Below are 18,065 nucleotides of genomic sequence, written 5' to 3'. Positions count from 1 at the left end.
TACCCACTTGGTCAGGTCATTGTAGCTCTCTGAAACTCTATGTCCCACTCCATAGCTTTACCTCAGAGGTAATGGAATTGCATCCCCACATATACTTACCAAGCTATCACAGAAGAGCCTGGGTAAAATTCCCAACACTGCATCAAAGACAAGCCAATAATTGATACCTACTATTATTAGCAGGCACTAATGGGAAGAAGGTACTGTACCATGAATGTTTGCAGACCTGTGGGATTCCCTCTTATAGAACACATTAATTAGAGACCTAATGAGTACTAGCGAATGAGATTGTGCAGAAGGAAAATAGGGGAACTCCTAGTCCATTTTCTGTTGCTGTAACTGATGTACTTTATAAGGAAGTTTGTTTAGTTCACAGTTTTGAAGGTTGAAAATCCAAGATCAGCTGCACCCTCTGTTTGGCCTCTAGTGGACACTGTTCTGGCTATCTCTCAACCTGGTGGGAACAAGTGTGAGAAGGAGAGATCACGTGGTGAGACAGAAGCCAGAGTGATGCAGGAGCCAGGCTTGCTCTAACAACCTGTTCTTGCAGGGCCCTATAGGAATACATTAATCCTTTCCACAGGTGGCACCCTTAATGACCTAACCACCTTCTACTAGGCCCCACCTCTTAAAGGTCTCACCTCCTCTCAACATTGCCACACTGGACATGGGACCAACACTTGTGGACCAGGCTTCCAACACATGAGCCTTTGTGAGAACAAACCATATCCAAACCATAGAAGGGAGAAAATGTGCCTGGATACATAGGAGGTTAAACAAAGTTTAATGGGAATTTGATAATAACCCATGGGGCTTTGTCAATGAAGGAAAGACCTAAAGGGAGACCAGAATATGTTTCTAGAAAGAGACCAGAAGCAAAGAAAAAAGGAGACGGCTTCTAGTTTGGAGTAATTTGTTAGGCAGGAATAATATATTTTTCTTTCTTTTTTTATATGGTTATCAGATTGATTTTAGCACCATTTGTTGAAAAATATTGCTCATTTTCCATCAAATTGCCCGATTGATCCAGCTGCTGTTGACTAGGGTAAAACAGCATCTTGACTGCAGCAGCTTTATCACAGGCTGCAGAGTCAGGTAGTTAGGTCTCCAACTTGTTCTTCTTTTTCAAAATCATTTTGGCTCTTTGTCCACTGCATTTTCATGTGAATTTTACAGTCTTGTCAGTTTCTACAAAAAGGTTGCTGGGATTCTAATGTGGTTTGTATTACATGGACAGATCACCGAAGGAAAATACATATACCTCGATGTGAGTGTGGGGTCAGCTCAAAGAAGCCACCATGGTCTATCTGGGAGTGCCAGGTTAGTTCCTGGATGTCAGACAGCTCTTCTCTTCCTTGGTTGGGAAAGTACTAGGTCAAAACTTCCACAGTGTATTTTGATAACAGTATAGTATAATCTTTGTGGAATTCCGAACAAAATATTATAAGAAACATTCATTTGTGCCCAAGGGCCATGAAACTGATGTAATTTGAATGCAATAAAATATAAACAAATGGCAAACAGTCTTGAGGGTTTTCTCTTAATTTTTCAACACATACTTTAGGGTTTTAACATAGGGCGTTTACAGCATTCACCTTCCTGAATTAGGGGTGGGAGGGGGTTTGAGAAATAATTAGTAGGCAATTTTTTGGCCCTGGGACTTTTCTTGTAAATGTTTTCTTTGGCAGCCATACTCTTGAGAACAGGAAGTTACTCTCTTGTTACAGATTTAAGACTTTTGTGAGCCAAATAACAGAAAGCTGGATTAAGTCTCAAATGAAAGGGGGAAAAAACAACTCTAGGCTCTTGCTGGAGATTAATGACATCTTGCAAATATTTTAATTCTCCCCTTTCCTCTTAACTTGCCACCTCCTAAACAAAACACACTCAGACAGAAAACAACTTAACTGGTCACTTTGTAGCCCAACCCTAAAATAAAATATCTTTATGGTACCCACAAAATTACGTAAACATTTTTGGGAAGAAGGGAAATTAGGATTGTCTCAAGATGACCTTTTTTTGTTACAAAATCTCCAATATGAATTTTTAAGTATAAAATGCAGTTGTAAAGATACTAATGTTTCCAAGGTGATCATAAAGATTCTTAATTTTCTTTGACCTTTTTAAATGGCTTTTTTTTTAAACAGATAAGAGTGTTTAATGAAACTTTGTAAATAATACCAATTATTAGGTATCATTCTTAAAGAAGTATTTGAGCTATTTGAGCTTGTTGCAAATACTACTTTAAGAATTATTCAAAATGACAGGATTGACCCAGGGCACTTAAGTGTGATTTATAAAACAAAGAAATGGCCCTAGCCCCCAAATAGACTGAATCCTTATTTATAGAGGGGCCTGATAGAGAAGGAGTGAATTAAAATTCAATTTTTACATTTTATCCAGAAAAAAAAGATTATAATCTTGACAAAGTTTATAACCTGGAAGAACATTAATTCCATGAATTGTCTGAGAACCATTTGTGAGGGTTCCTAGAACAGCCTTACAAAACTAATATTTAGAGGTAAAGACCACCTCTAAATATATAAATCTTGTACTGGTGATCTAGAAGTTTCCATGATATTAATTGTAAGAACTGGGCTAAATTTTTCATTTACACCTGCCTTTCACACCGAGACTCAAATGCCCTGGTATCCAGGAGGTTTGCATAAAGGTGGAAAGGAGGGACTATGGGAGTGAGTGGCTGGGGATAAAAGACTGGCAGAAGCAGGGAGAGTGCTCCCTTGGACTGTAAGTATATGCCCATCCTAAATCACTCAAATTTGTAATTTTGAAAAACACTGTGTTGCCAAACAAATCCATGAAGAGATTGGATGTGGCCAAAGACTCACAATTCACACCCGTTGGCTTACATTATCGAATGTTTTTCTTTCTGTGTGTTATCAAGAAATATTTATTCCTTCATACTACCTTTTCCTTGAGGCTGCTTGAAGTGGTGTCCCTCCCACATCATTTATTATAGTTTGCATGTCTTCTGCTATTTTGACAAATTCAGGGTACTTTTTAACCTTATAAACAATCTTAAAGTACTCTGAACTGTCATCTCCTAGATACAAAAATTAAATTAAGCTTGAGAATCCTAGGTGCTGGAAAACATCATCCAGTCCTGTATGACATGGCCAGCTACAGCAGCCTGGGAAGGTTGATAACCTGAAACTTCATCGAGGTTGGATGAGTATTTACTTAAAGGGAGCTACCTGCTTCCTGGTTTTACTGCATACCAAATATTTCTTCTCAACATTTATGAGTTTAAATAGATGCAGATGTGGCCAAGAATGTATTATAACATTAATCATCTTAGAATCATGTAACTTAAGTGTTAAAAGGCCTTTTGGAGTTGGTCTGGTTGAATACCCTCATTTTAACCTGGAGGAAACTGAGGCCCAGAGAACTTTACTGACTTGACACAAAGTTAATGGTTCACAAACCCTCTAGGAACATAGTTGGACATAAACAAATTTTACCACCATTGCCTTCATTCTCTCACTGCATTACCTTTACTGTCCTATATACCAGGCTTGACGGGTCTCTCCTGCAAATTTTTGTGAAGAAAATCAAGGAGGATGTTTTTCCTCCTGAGTAATTCTTCTGACTAGGCATTTCATCCATCTCCCTTACTGCTCCCTTCTTTCTCTTTACTGGATGACACTGTTGACAGTTGTGTTCTTTTTTATCAAGACAGAAAATGAAAGGTGACCAGATACTAGACTCTGTCCAGGTCCACTGAGAGGACACGGGAAGTCAGTTTTCTTCTAGTGACTGTTTTGGATTGCCAGTTTCTTTATTCCGTGGCTTCTGATGTATTTCAGACTGCAGAGAGATAGCGTGCTGGAAACCTTCTTTTTCTTTTTTTCCCCTAAAGAGACAACTCCCTCCCCAGTGAAACTTGAAGGGAACAGGTATTGTGAAATCTCACCCTAATGGTGTCTTTGTAATTACCTCCCTCCTTCCTTCTCTTTTCTCATGAATGTATGTGCAAGCTTTCCTTAGGCACAGAAGAGGTGTAAGCACAGCTTATCTGATCATATTTTACTCATTAAATAATTTTCAAAGCCTAACTTAGGATATTCAATGTATTAGGTATCTTCTGGGGAAAAAAAAATCTGATGGCCCTTTAATATAGAATACCTTGCCTTCTAGGGTGGAATTTGAATCAATTCTAATAATATACTCCTATTTCCCTTTTTGCCTACCTTACATAGTTTCTGAATCCTGGAGATGACATCCTATGGAATATTCCTGCTACCCTAAACTCACTGGTTTGTCCTCAGATTTCTCAAAATTATCTTTATTTTTTTCCCATTCCCTCCTATTAAATCCCACTGTTTTTAAGTGTACATCATTACCTTAGCTGGGATTTTATGGGAAAACCATTTGGAATGAATTTATTCTTATATGTAAATGACTGATAGACCAAAACCCTTCTAGAAGTATCTGTTGTCTCAAAGGAAAATCTTTATTAGCCAAATGATCTTTTTATTGGTGGAATTTCAGTCAATGTGTCAAGGGGAAGTAAAATAAGTCAAGTGGAGGGGAAGGCATCTTAAATCTTGTTTAAGATCATATCCTCAACTGATAGGAGGGGCTTTATCTATGAAGTCTATACAGTCTGTACCAAAGATCCATACATGAATTCTTCAAAGGACTTTTTAATTTCTGATTTATGAGCTTATTCATACAAAGAATCTTACAAAGTTTTATTATTCAGGCATGATTAATCATTTAACCAAGAATCTTCATTAAATTCGCTAATTAAAAAGTAAAATTACATGACATTTTGGAGAACCATACAAGTTCTCTCTCCTATACCATCAAGATCATAAAACACAGTGGTAGTCTGAAATAGGAGATTTGTCATTAACAACATTCAAACATGTGAGGGTTTGAAAAGAAAAGGAGGTTTTTTCCCTCCTTATTTGGCTGGGATTTTCTTACCAGAGTCTTTGTATTTTTTTCCATGGGCAACTGCCCCCTTGATTAATCCCATTTCCCCTAGTCCTAGTTTTTCCAAGCAGCTGAGCAAACAATGCAGGCGGCCATTTTAACATGCTTCCTCCAGCAGCCCCTCTGGGATGGGCCGTCTGTTCATCCTGTTCATAAACCAAGGGCCTGAATGGACTTGGAGAAAGCAGCAAGGATCTTCTGTCAGGATTAATTTTAATAGGCCACAGTCTGTCAGCCGGGACCCATAGCCCTGGCAAATGGCTTTAAATTACTATTTGCTGATAAAAAGGGAGATAGGAGCTGAAAATTCGGTTCCTCATTTCAAACAATTTGGATAACTAATGCAAGAATTTACTTTTAGTGCGGAGTGCATGCACTTTACAACCTAAGCCCTTGGGTAGCTGAGGAAAACCTTTTGCTGCTATGGGATCACAGTGAAATATACAGGGGAAATGTGACGTTTTATAGAAGTATAGGATTTTAGAGCTGGAAGGGAAATGAAGAATCGATCTGTGAATTCCTAAGGACTTATGGGGCTTTGCGTTTCTGATTTCTGTGCAGAGAAACAGTATTCCTCTTACTGCTGCTTCCACAGTTTTCTCTTTCCATGCTTCTCTACCAGTTCTTTTTCTGTTTTTCGCTGTTTTTCTCATACCCCAACTCCAGCTCCCTATTCCTTCCCTGCTTTCCCTTCTCTAACTGGCCCAGGCTCCTGTCTTTTACTTGTGAAGCTCTGTGCTGAGGGGTACACTGGCCAAGGGGTAAGATTGGCCCACAGACAGGGTTGTCAAGAGGTCCTAGTACTTGAGGCCTCTCCCCCTATATACTTGGAGAGAGTGGCTTGGGGGATTCACTGAAAGGGGAGGTTTGCAAAAAGGCTATGCACATGTCAGTCATTATGGTTCATTAATGCCTTAGGTGTACCATTGTTAATTAATTTTGTGGATTAGATATGGCTGTTGTTTTGGTGTTTTTGAAAGTTTAGCATGTTTCCTTCCTAAACTGATCCTTTAAAAACAAACGAACAAACCAACATGAAAGAAAATGGCATTTGCTCCAAACTTGTTTATGACCTTTGGATACTTTGGTCCCATCCTTTTCCTTCCTGTCCATTTTCCTCTCCACCCTCCTGGATCATATCACTTGTTCTGTACCCAGCTTTAACAATAGTTGATACTATAAGAAAAAAATGTTTGGTGCAAGTTCTGTCATTTTTCTTAAATGTCCAAGTCAGGGTACTTGGGCAAGAAGATTGGTGGCTAAATTTTTAAAATAAAACCAAACAAAAACTAAGTGATAATGAGGACATGTAACAATTGGAACTCTCAGACATTGCCTATGGAGAGAAAAAAGGGTGCAGGCACTTTGTATGAAATTTGGCAGTTACTTACAAAATTAAACATTCATTTACTGTAGGGCCAAATAACCTCACTCCCAAGACAAATGAAAGCTTATGTTCACACAAAAACCTATATATGAATGTTTGTAAGACATGATTTATAATCACTGATAACAGAAAACAACTCAAATATCCTTCAGTCACTCAATGCATAGACAAAGCCATGCAATGGAATACTACTTAGCAATAAAAAAGAACAAGCTACTGACACATGCAGTGGCACAGAATCTCAAAACCATTATGCTGAGCATGAACAAAGCCAGACCCAAAGGCTTCTGTATGGTTCCATTTACATGGCATTCTGGAAAGGGAAAAATTCTAGGGACAGAAGGCAGACTGGTCATTGCCCAGGGGTTGGGGTTGAGTGAAGACATTAACTACTTTTGGAGCCCTGTGTGCTACCACTGTACAGCAAAGCCACTTGACTGCATTTGGGAGGACAACGGAACTGCCTTGACTAGGTTGGTCATTTCAAGACTGTAAATAATTTGTCAAAACTTAGACCTTTAACCTAAAATGTGTGAGTTTTTCTACATGTGAATAACATCCCAATAATATATATATTAAAAAGGCAGTAATATAGTATTGTTTTGCATGCTATTCATTTAAAATTAAATGGTGTTAATCTGCAACTTGCTTTTTTCACTGAGTCTTAAGCTTTGAAGAGTCAACCTATAGATCTGTTTCCTTCATTTATAATTAATGCAGTTTTCCATTTTTACTAATGCTATAAACAATGCAGAAATGGCTTTTCTGACACACATCTTTCGTACGTTACAGAGGATTTTCAGAAGGCTGCTTACAGAGAGGCTGTGTGTTGTGGTTAGGTGGGCCCCTCTTCAAATTTACTAGATTTGGCCAGATTCTTTTCCAGTGTTTTTGCCAATTTGATCTTCCATCTGCAATATATAAGTTCTCATTTCTCCAATCAGAAATACATAAAAAAATTTAAGATACATACACATTATATATAGTATATATAACATAAAATGAAAATACATATTATATAATGCAAAGTAAATAAATATATGTATTTATTTCCTGGCTTTTCATTTCCTCTGACCTTTGTGTATTCCTTGCCTTTCTCCTGTTAACTGATCTTGCTTATTGGTTTGTTAAAAGATTTTTTTTTTATATTCAGGATACTGTTTTCTACTATGAAATTTTTGCCTTAATGGAATTGATTATATAAGCTATTTCCCATGGAACTTATAATGTATATTTTTAAAAATCTTTCCTCAACTTGTGATCATTAAAATATTTTTCTGTGAATATTTTCCCCCAGTTTCTAACGGTAGTTTGCTACTCATAATTAATTCTCACATGTGTTGGAAGAAGGAAACTATTTTTTCCACATAGATGACTGATTTCTCTAGTATTATTTATTAAAATTCATTCTTTCCTCACTAATTTTAAACCTCATTTTTGATGAATATCAAGTTTTCACATACACATGGGTCTATTTTGGTGTTCTCTATTATGTTCCATGAGTGTATTTGTTGTAAAAACTATATGAAACTAATAAAACATAATTAAAAGGCCCAGTACACCAGAGGGGCAAAGCAAAAGCTAGCTCCCCTCTTCCTCAACCAGCTCTCCAAACCTTAAGTCCAGTCATCAACAAAGTCTTGGTTTTCCTAACAGAATGATGCTTTGGGGCTCCCTTGTTGGTGATCATTATCCCCAGTGTCCTCTGGGTATCCTCTCCTTTCAATTCTCTCATCATACTCATCCCCACTCCAGTATCCTCAGTCATCATTCTGTGGCCCAAGATTCTGCCACTTGTTCCACTGTCACTAGGGACAAATCTGGGCACAGGAACTAGGTGTGTTTCTGCATATCCTCCTCAGTACCATCACCTCCCTCTTACTCTTCAGTCATCCCTGCAAAGGGTTAAGGTCATCTTATGTACAGAGATATGATATGCTTTCAATGTTTGCCACATTGACAATTGGTGTTTCCGCATCAATAATTCAAATGAAGGAAGTAAAATTATATTTCTTAATGAAAAAAAACCCCACCTGTTAGCAGTCTAGAGGCAAAAAGCAGCTTAGGTAAGGAGAACATTTAGGGGGTTGTTATGATAGCTCACTTAAGGGCTTGGACAAACTGGCAGCAATGATGGATATCTGGGGAGATTCTAAAAGGGGTGGAATGAGAAAAAGGAAAAGATTAGGGGAGTATATAAGTTATAGGATTTCATGACCAGCTTCAGTGAGGGTAAAATAATGCTTAGTTTCTGGCTTTGGTAACTACGTAGATGATTGGCAAAGCCAGAATCTAAGCATTTAAAAACCGGGAATTTTTTAAAAAAGAGAGTAATGCAGAAAAAGCATTTGACAAAACACAGTACCCCTTCATGCTTAAAACACTAGAAAAACTAGGGATAGTAGGAACATACTTCAATATCGTAAAAGCTATATATGCTAAACCCAAGGCCAACATCATTCTAAAATGGAGAAAAATCAAAAGAATTCCCTCTAAGAACTGGAATAAGACAAGGATGCCTCCTTTCACCACTTCTATTCAACATAGTCCTTGAAAGTCTAGGGGATCCAACATGGCGGCCGGCGAGGAAGCAGCGATTCTAATGTCTCCACTTTAACTGGATAAGAAAGACCCATCGGAACAGCGGCAGCCTACCTACGGAGGAACTTCTAGCATAATTCCCTTAAGAAGAGAGCTGCCGTGAACTGGTAGGTTTATTGGAAGTGACAGTTTGTCCCAGAGAAGTGGATCTTGGATGGCCACGCGGGCACAGAAATCTAGTCCCACAGCCATCAGCCGCTCCCGTAAGCGGCTCCCCCGGGAGGCTTAGCTCTCGCTCTGGGAGAAGCCGCATCACCCGCCCGGTTCCTAACCACGCGGCCACAGCTACCCGACTAGACAGGTGGCCCCGCGGCGGGCGCAGAAATCAACTTCTGCAAACAGCAGCCATTTTTGCAAGCGGCGGACACCCGGAGCGACTTGGCCCGCCCCGCCCGAACCAGAATTCGGCCTCCGCCATCCGGGCTCCCCTGGGAGGCCTAGTGCTCGCTCTGGGAGCAGCCGCATCACCCACCCAGTCCCTAACCACGCGGTCGCAGCTACCCAGCTCTACAGGTGGCCCCCCCGGCGGGCGCAGAGGTCCAATCCCGCAACCACCAGCAGCTTCTGAAAGCAGCGGCGGCCTGGAGCAGAGTGGCAGCCCAAACCGGCAGACGCCTCCGCCATATCGGCTCTCCCGGGAGGCCCTGCTCTCGCTCGGCGAACAGCCAAACCACCCGCCCGGATCTTAACCACGCAGACACAGCTACCCTGCTCTTCATGTGGCTCCCGGTGGCCCGACTCAGCTAGAAGGGTCCCCGCATGGCCCTGTACATGGCCATGCCCTCGGGGCTCTGCTAATAGCCCCGCCCACCTGGCGAACAACCGGGAAACTTCAAAATCTCTCTGTGGGCGTGACCGCAAGGACCAAAGGACTCTCGACACCCAACTCCCCTTACTGCCAGAGTCAGGCAGACCTGAGACCCACCAACGGAACAGGCCTAGAGGCCTGCCAGCATGGTAGATACGCCACTCCATTTGGAGTAGGGGGGCAGAGCAGAGCAGCTGCCCGCATCCGGATCAGGCCCAACGACCCGAGGGGGTGATAGTCATATCGCCACAATTGGAGGGGGGGCAGAGCAGAGCCGCCACCCGCTCCCGCAGGGTGGGCAGACCTGTGAACAACCGGCAGAGCAGGCCTAGCGGCCTGCCAGCGCAGTATTGAGATCACCCCAACTAGAGAAGGAGCACAGCCACTACCCGCCCTGCAAGGGAGATTTTTCAACTATACAAGAGCAATATAAATAATTAGGGGGAAAAACTCATAAACACAACAGTTTCACCAAGCAGAAAGAAACGTGAGCAGCATGAAAAGACAAGGAAAGAAAGGACCACAAGCAATGCAGGTCAACTCAACTTTAGAAGAGGTAATAGCTGCAACAGATGGAATGTCAGATAAAGAGTTCAGGATATATATGCTTCAGATGATCTGGAGTCTCAAGGAAGACATGAGACAGCAAAATCAGACAATGAAAGATCACATTGACAAACAAATCCAGGAAGTAAAAGATCAATTTCACAGGGAGATAGAGGTAATAAAAAACAAACAAATAGAAATCCTAGAAATGCAGGAAACAATAAACCAACTTAAAAACTCAATTGAGAATACTACCAGCAGAGTAGATCACTTAGAAGAGAGAACATCAGACAATGAAGACAAAGTATTTCAACTGGAAAAGAACATAGACAGCTCAACAAGTCTGCTAAGAAACCATGAGCAGAACATCCAAGAATTATGGGACAATATCAAAAGACCAAATTTAAGAGTCATTGGGATACAAGAAGGCACAGAGCTCCATACCAAAGGAATAAACAGTCTATTCAGTGAAATAATACGAGAAAACTTCCCAGACTTGAAGAATGAGACAGAATCCCAAATCCTAGAAGCCTACAGGACACCGAATGTGCAAAATCATAAGAGATCCACATCTAGACACATTATAATGAAGATGTCCAACATACAGAATAAGGAGAGAATTTTAAAAGCTGCAAGAGAAAGAAAGCAGATTACATTTAGGGGCAAACCAATCAGGATAACAGCTGATCTCTCAACACAGACTCTGAAAGCTAGAAGATCCTGGAATAACATATTTCAAACACTGAAAGAAAATGGGTTCCAACCAAGAATCATGTATCCGGCGAAATTAAGCTTCAGGATAGAAGATGAAATTAAAACCTTCCACGATAAACAAAAGTTAAAAGAATTCGCAGCTAGAAAATCATCTCTTCAAAAAATCCTTTGCAAAACATTACAGGAAGAGGAAATGGACAATAACATTGAAAACCAACAATGGGAGGTAGGACAGTAAAGGGGGGAAAGTAGTCAAAGAGAATAACAAATCAGGTTTAGTAACATCAATAAACAAATATGGCTAGAAGAACAAACCAGATCTCAATAATAACCTAAATGTTAATGGCTTAAACTCACCAATTAAGAGACACAGGCTAGTAGAATGGATCACAAAACAAGACCCAACAATATGCTGCCTACAGGAGACGCATCTCATAGGAAAAGATATTCATAGACTGAAAGTGAAAGGTTGGGAAAAATCATACCACTCATATGGACTGCGGAAACAAGCAGGAGTGTCCATACTCATATCTAATAAAATAGATTGCAAGCCAAAGTTAATTAAAAGGGATAAAGAAGGACACTTCATACTGCTCAAGGGAACCATACACCAACAAGACATAACAATCATAAATATATATGCCCCAAATAATGGTGCAGCTGTGTTCATCAAGCAAACTCTTCTCAAGTTCAAGAGTCTAATAGATCACCATACAATAATCATGGGAGACTTCAACACACCTCTCTCACCACTGGACAGATCTTCCAAACAAAAGTTAGATAAGGAAACTATAGAACTCAATAACACAATTAACAACCTAGACTTAATTGACATATATAGACTATACCACCCAACATCAAGTAGTTACACCTTTTTCTCAGCAGCACATGGAACCTTCTCAAAAATAGACCACATATTATGTCACAGGGAAACTCTTAGACAATATAAAGGGGTAGAGATAATACCATGCATCTTATCTGATCATAATGGAATAAAATTGAAAATCAATGATAAAAGAAGGAAGGAAACATCAAGCATCACTTGGAGAATGAACAATAGGATGCTGAATGATCAATGGGTTTTAGAAGACATCAAGGAGGAAATTAAAAACTTCCTAGAGTTAAATGAAAACACAGACAAACATATCGGAATCTATGGGACACATTGAAAGCAGTTCTAAGAGGAAAATTCATCGCTTGGAATTCATTCCTCAAAAAAAGAAAAAAACAACAAATAAATGGTCTCTTACTTCATCTCAAAATCCTAGAAAAAGAAGAGCAAAACAACAGCAAAAGAAGTAGAAGGCAAGAAATAATTAAAATCAGAGCTGAAATTAATGAAATTGAAACAAAAGAAACAATTGAAAAAATTGACAAAACCAAAAGTTGGTTCTTTGAAAAAATAAATAAAATCGACAGGCCCTTAGCCATGCTAACGAAGAGAAGAAGAGAGAGAACTCAAATTACTAACATATGGGATGAAAAAGGCAATATCACAACAGACACTTCAAAAATACAGAAGATAATCAGAAATTATTTTGAATCCTTATACTCCAATAAAATAGAAGATATTGAAGGCATAGATAAATTCCTTAAGTCTTATGATCTGCCCAGATTGAGTCAGGAGGATATAGACAACCTAAACAGACCAATAACAATAGAGGAAATAGAAGAAACCATCAAAAGATTACCAACTAAGAAAAGCCCAGGACCAGATGGGTATACAGCAGAGTTTTACAAAACCTTTAAAGAGGAACTAACACCAATACTTTTCAAGCTATTTCAGGAAATAGAAAAAGAGGGAGAACTTCCAAATTCATTCTATGAGGCCAACATCACCCTGATTCCGAAACCAGACAAAGACACTTCAAAGAAAGAAAACTACAGACCAATATCTCTAATGAACCTTGACGCAAAAATCCTCAATAAAATTCTGGCGAATCGGATTCAAATACATATCAAAAAAATTATACACCATGATCAAGTAGGATTCATCCCTGGGATGCAAGGCTGGTTCAATATACGGAAATCAATAAATGTTATTCACCACATCAATAGACTTAAAAATAAGAACCATATGATCATCTCGATAGATGCAGAAAAAGCATTCGACAAAGTTCAGCATCCCTTTATGTTCAAAACTCTAGAAAAATTAGGGATAACCGGAACATACCTCAACATTGTAAAAGCAATCTATGATAAGCCACAGGCCAGCATCATTCTGAATGGAGAAAAATTGAAGGCATTCCCTCTAAGATCTGGTACAAGACAGGGATGCCCTCTCTCACCACTTCTGTTCAACATAGTCCTTGAAACACTGGCCAGAGCAATTAGACGAAAGAAATTAAAGGCATAAAAATAGGAAAAGAAGAACTTAAATTATCACTATTTGCAGATGATATGATCCTATACCTAGCAGACCCAAAAGGGTCTACAAAGAAGCTACTAGAGCTAATAAATGAATTCAGCAAAGTGGCAGGATATAAGATCAACATGCATAAATCAAAGGCATTCCTGTATATCAGCGACAAATCCTCTGAAACGGAAATGAGGACAACTACTCCATTCACAATATCCCCCCCAAAAATAAAATACTTGGGAATCAACCTAACAAGAGAGGTGAAAGATTTATATAATGAAAATTACAGAACCCTAAAGAAAGACATAGAAGAAGACCTTAGAAGATGGAGAAATATACCCTGCTCATGGATAGGCAGAACTAACATCATCAAAATGGCGATATTACCAAAAGTTCTCTATAAGTTCAATGCAATACCAATCAAAATCCCAATGGCATTTCTTGTAGAAATAGATAAAAGAATCATGAAATTCATATGGAATAATAAAAGACCCAGAATAGCAAAAACAAGGCTAAGCAGGAAGTGTGAATCAGGTGGTATAGCGATACCAGACTTCAAACTATACTACAGAGCAATAGTAACAAAAACAGCATGGTACTGGTACCAAAACAGGCAGGTGGACCAATGGTACAGAATAGAGGATACAGTAACCAATCCACAAAACTACAACTACCTTATATTTTATAAAGGGGCTAAAAGCATGCAATGGAGGAAGGATAGCATCTTCAACAAATGGTGCTGGGAAAACTGGAAATCCATTTGCATCAAAATGAATCTGAATCCCTATCTCTCGCCATGCACAAAAGTTAACTCAAAATGGATCAAGGAGTTTGATATTAAATCAGAGACACGGCATCTGATAGAAGAAAAAGTTGGCTACGATCTACATACTGTGGGATCGGGCCCCAAATTCCTCAATAGGACACCCATAGTGCAAGAGTTAACAACTAGAATCAACAAATGGGACTTACTCAAACTAAAAAGTTTTTTCTCAGCAAAAGAAACAATAAGAGAGATAAATAGGGAGCCTACATCCTGGGAACAAATCTTTAATCCACACACTTCAGATAGAGCCCTAATAACCAGAATATACAAAGAACTCAAAAAATTAGACAATAAGATAACAAACAACCCAATCAATAAATGGGCCAAGGACCTGAATAGACACTTCTCAGAGGAGGACATACAATCAATCAATAAGTACATGAAGAAATGCTCACCATCGCTAGCAGTCAGAGAAATGCAAATCAAAACTACCCTAAGATACCATCTCACTCCAGTAAGATTGGCAGCCATTAGGAAGTCAAACAACAATAAGTGCTGGAGAGGATGCGGGGAAAAGGGCACTCTTGTTCATTGCTGGTGGGACTGCAAATTGGTGCAGCCAATTTGGAAAGCAGTATGGAGATTTCTTGGAAAGCTGGGAATGGAACCACCATTTGACCCAGCTATTCCCCTTCTCGGTCTATTCCCTAAAGACTTAAAAAGAGCATGCTACAGGGACCCTGCTGCATCGATGTCCATAGCAGCACAATTCACGATAGCAAGATTGTGGAACCAACCTAGATGCCCTTCAATAGATGAATGGATAAAAAAAATGTGGCATTTATACACAATGGAGTATTACTCTGCATTAAGGAACGACAAAATCATAGAATTTGGAGGGAAATGGATGGCATTAGAGCAGATTATGCTACGTGAAGCTAGTCAATCGTTAAAAAACAAATACCAAATGACCCCTTTGATATAAGGGGAGTAAACAAGGACAGGGTAAGGACGAAGAGCTTGAGAAGAAGATTTACATTAAACAGGGATGAGAGGTGGGAGGGAAAGGGAGTGAGAATGATATATAAGAGGAAAGGAGGGGTAAGACAAGATAATACAAATGGAAGAAATGATTTACAGTAGAAGGGGTAGAGAGAGAAAAGGGGAGGGGAGGGGAGGGGAGGGGGGATAGTAGAGAATAGGACTGACAGCAGAATACATCAGACACTAGAAAAGCAATATGTCAATCAATGGAAGGGTAACTGATGTGATACAGCAATCTGTATACGGGGTAAAGTTGGGAGTTCATAACCCACTTGAATCAAACTGTGAAAGATGATGTATTAAGAACTGTGTAATGTTTTGAACGACCAACAATAAAAAAAAAAAGAAATTAAAAAAAAAAAAGAAAGTCTAGCCAGAGCAAGGAAATTCAAGGGATACAAATAGGAAAAGAAGAACTCCAACTATCACAATTTGCAGATGATATGATTTTGTATTTAGAATATCCAAAAAAATTCCACCAGAAAACTTCTAGAACTAATAAATAAATTCAGCAAGGTAGCAGGATATATATTTATATTGCTGGGGATAGAATCCAGGGCCTTGTGCATTTGAGGCAAGCACTTTACCAACTGAGCTATATCCCCAGGCCCAAGGATATAAAATTAACATCAAAAATCAAATGCATTCCTACATATCAGCCCTGAATAAAGCTGATAAAATTTACCTCTAGCTTCCACCTCCTTTCTTTCATCCATAAGTTTCCTAAAAGTATTGTTTCTACTTCCTGACTTCATTTTTTCACCATTCTTGACAGTGCTATAAACCCCCTCTTGACTGTGAAATTCAAGGAGCACATTCTAGTCTCTTCCTTCTGACTGCATCTGACCCTACTGATCACTTCCTCCTTTGAAGTCTCTCCTACAATAAATTTCAAGGTACAATCTCTACAAGATTTCAGTCTGAGTCTTTGGGTTTGTATACTCTGGGGCTAGAACTGAAGTCAGAGGAAGAGACTACACCATCTGAATTCCAAACAGGTCCAACCTGTCAAACTGAACTTATATCACAATTCATCTTTTTAAATGGGTAGCTAGAGGTAAATTTTATCAGCTTTATTCATATCTGTAGAATGCATTTTTATATATCATACATAAATGGAGTGTAACTTCTCATTTTTTTGGTTGTACACGATGTGGAATTACACCAGTCATGTAATCATATATACACATAAGATAATGATGTCTAATCCTTCCCACTTCCATGCCCTCCCCTTCCCTTCACTCTAATCTGTCTAATCCAAAGTACCCCTATTCTTCCCTAGCCGCTTGTCTCTTGTCAATTAACATCCACATATCAGAGAAAACATTTGGCCTTTTGTTCTTTGGGATTGACTTATTTCACTTAGCATGATATTCTCCAGATCCATCCATTTACTGGCAAGTGTCATAATTTCATTCTTCTTTAAGGCTCAACAATACTCCATTGTGTATATATACCATATTTTCTTTATCCATTTTCTATCGAAGAGCATCTAGGTTGATTCCATAGTTTAGCTATTGTGAATTGAGCTGTTATAAACATTGATGTGGCTGCATCAGTGTAGCATGCTGCTTTTAAGTCCTTTGGGTATAAACCGAGGAGTGGGATAACTGTGTCAAATGGTGGTTCCATTCCAGGTTTTCTGAGGAATCTCCATACTGCTTTCCGTAGTGATTGTACCAATTTGCAGCCCCATCAGCAATGTATGAGTGTACCTTTTCCTCTATATCCTCACCAACTTTTATGCTTGTATTTTTGATAATTTACTGGACTGGAGTGAGATGGAATTTTGGCTGAAGTGAGATGAAATGTAAGTATAATTTTAATTTGCATTTCTCTAATTTCTAGAGGTGTTGAGCATTTTTTAATATTTGTTAATCGATTGTACTTCTTCTATCAAGTGTCTTTCCAGTTCCTTAGTCCATTTATTGATTGGGTTATTTGGTGTTTTTAAATTTGTTTGTTTTGTTTGGTGTTAAGTTTTTTGAGTTCTCTCTATATCTTGGAGATTAATGCTCTATCTGAGGTGCAGGTGGCAAAGATTTTCTCCCATTATATAGGTTCTCTCTCTATTGTTTCTTTTGCTATGAAAAAGCTTTTTAGTTTGATAAAATCCAACTTATTTATTCTTAATTTTACTTCTTGCAATTTAGGAATCTTGTTAAGGAAGTCAGTTCCTAAGCCGACATGATGGGAGATTTGGGCCTACTTTTTCTTCTATTAGGCAAAGAATCTCTGTTCTAGTGCCTACGTCCTTGATCCACTTTGAGTTGAGTTTTGTGCAGGTTGAGAGAGAGGGGGTTTAATATCATTTTGCTACATATGGATTTCCAGTTTTCCCAGCACCATTTGTTGAAGTGGCTATCTTTTCTCCAATGAATGTTTTTGGTACCTTTGTCTAGTATGAAATAACTGTATTTATGGTGAGTTTGTCTCTGTGTCTTATATTCTGTACCATTGGTGTTCATGTCTGTTTTGGTGCCAAAACCATGCCATTTTTGATACTGTAACTTTGTAGTATAAAATTGTGATGCCTCCTGCTTTACTTTTCTTGGTAAAGATTGCTTTGGCTATTCTGTGCCTCTTACTTTTCCAAATGAACTTTATGACTGCTTTTTCTATTTCTATGAAGAATGTCATTGGGATTTTAATAGGGTTTTCATTGAATCTGTGTAATGCTTTTGGTAGTATGGCATTTTGACAGTATTAAATCTGCCTATCCAAGAGCATGGGAGAACTTTTTATCTTCTAAGTCTTCTTCAATTTCTTTCTTTAATGTTCTGTGGAAATCTTTCACCTCTTTTGTTAGACTGAGTCCCAAATATTTTATTTTGGGGGACTTTTGTGGTTAGTTTTCCTAATTTCTCTTTCAGTGATT

The sequence above is a fragment of the Ictidomys tridecemlineatus genome, chromosome 5 (assembly GCF_052094955.1).
Source record: "Ictidomys tridecemlineatus isolate mIctTri1 chromosome 5, mIctTri1.hap1, whole genome shotgun sequence".
Classification (NCBI taxonomy): domain Eukaryota; kingdom Metazoa; phylum Chordata; class Mammalia; order Rodentia; family Sciuridae; genus Ictidomys; species Ictidomys tridecemlineatus.
This window is presented reverse-complemented; position numbering follows the sequence as displayed.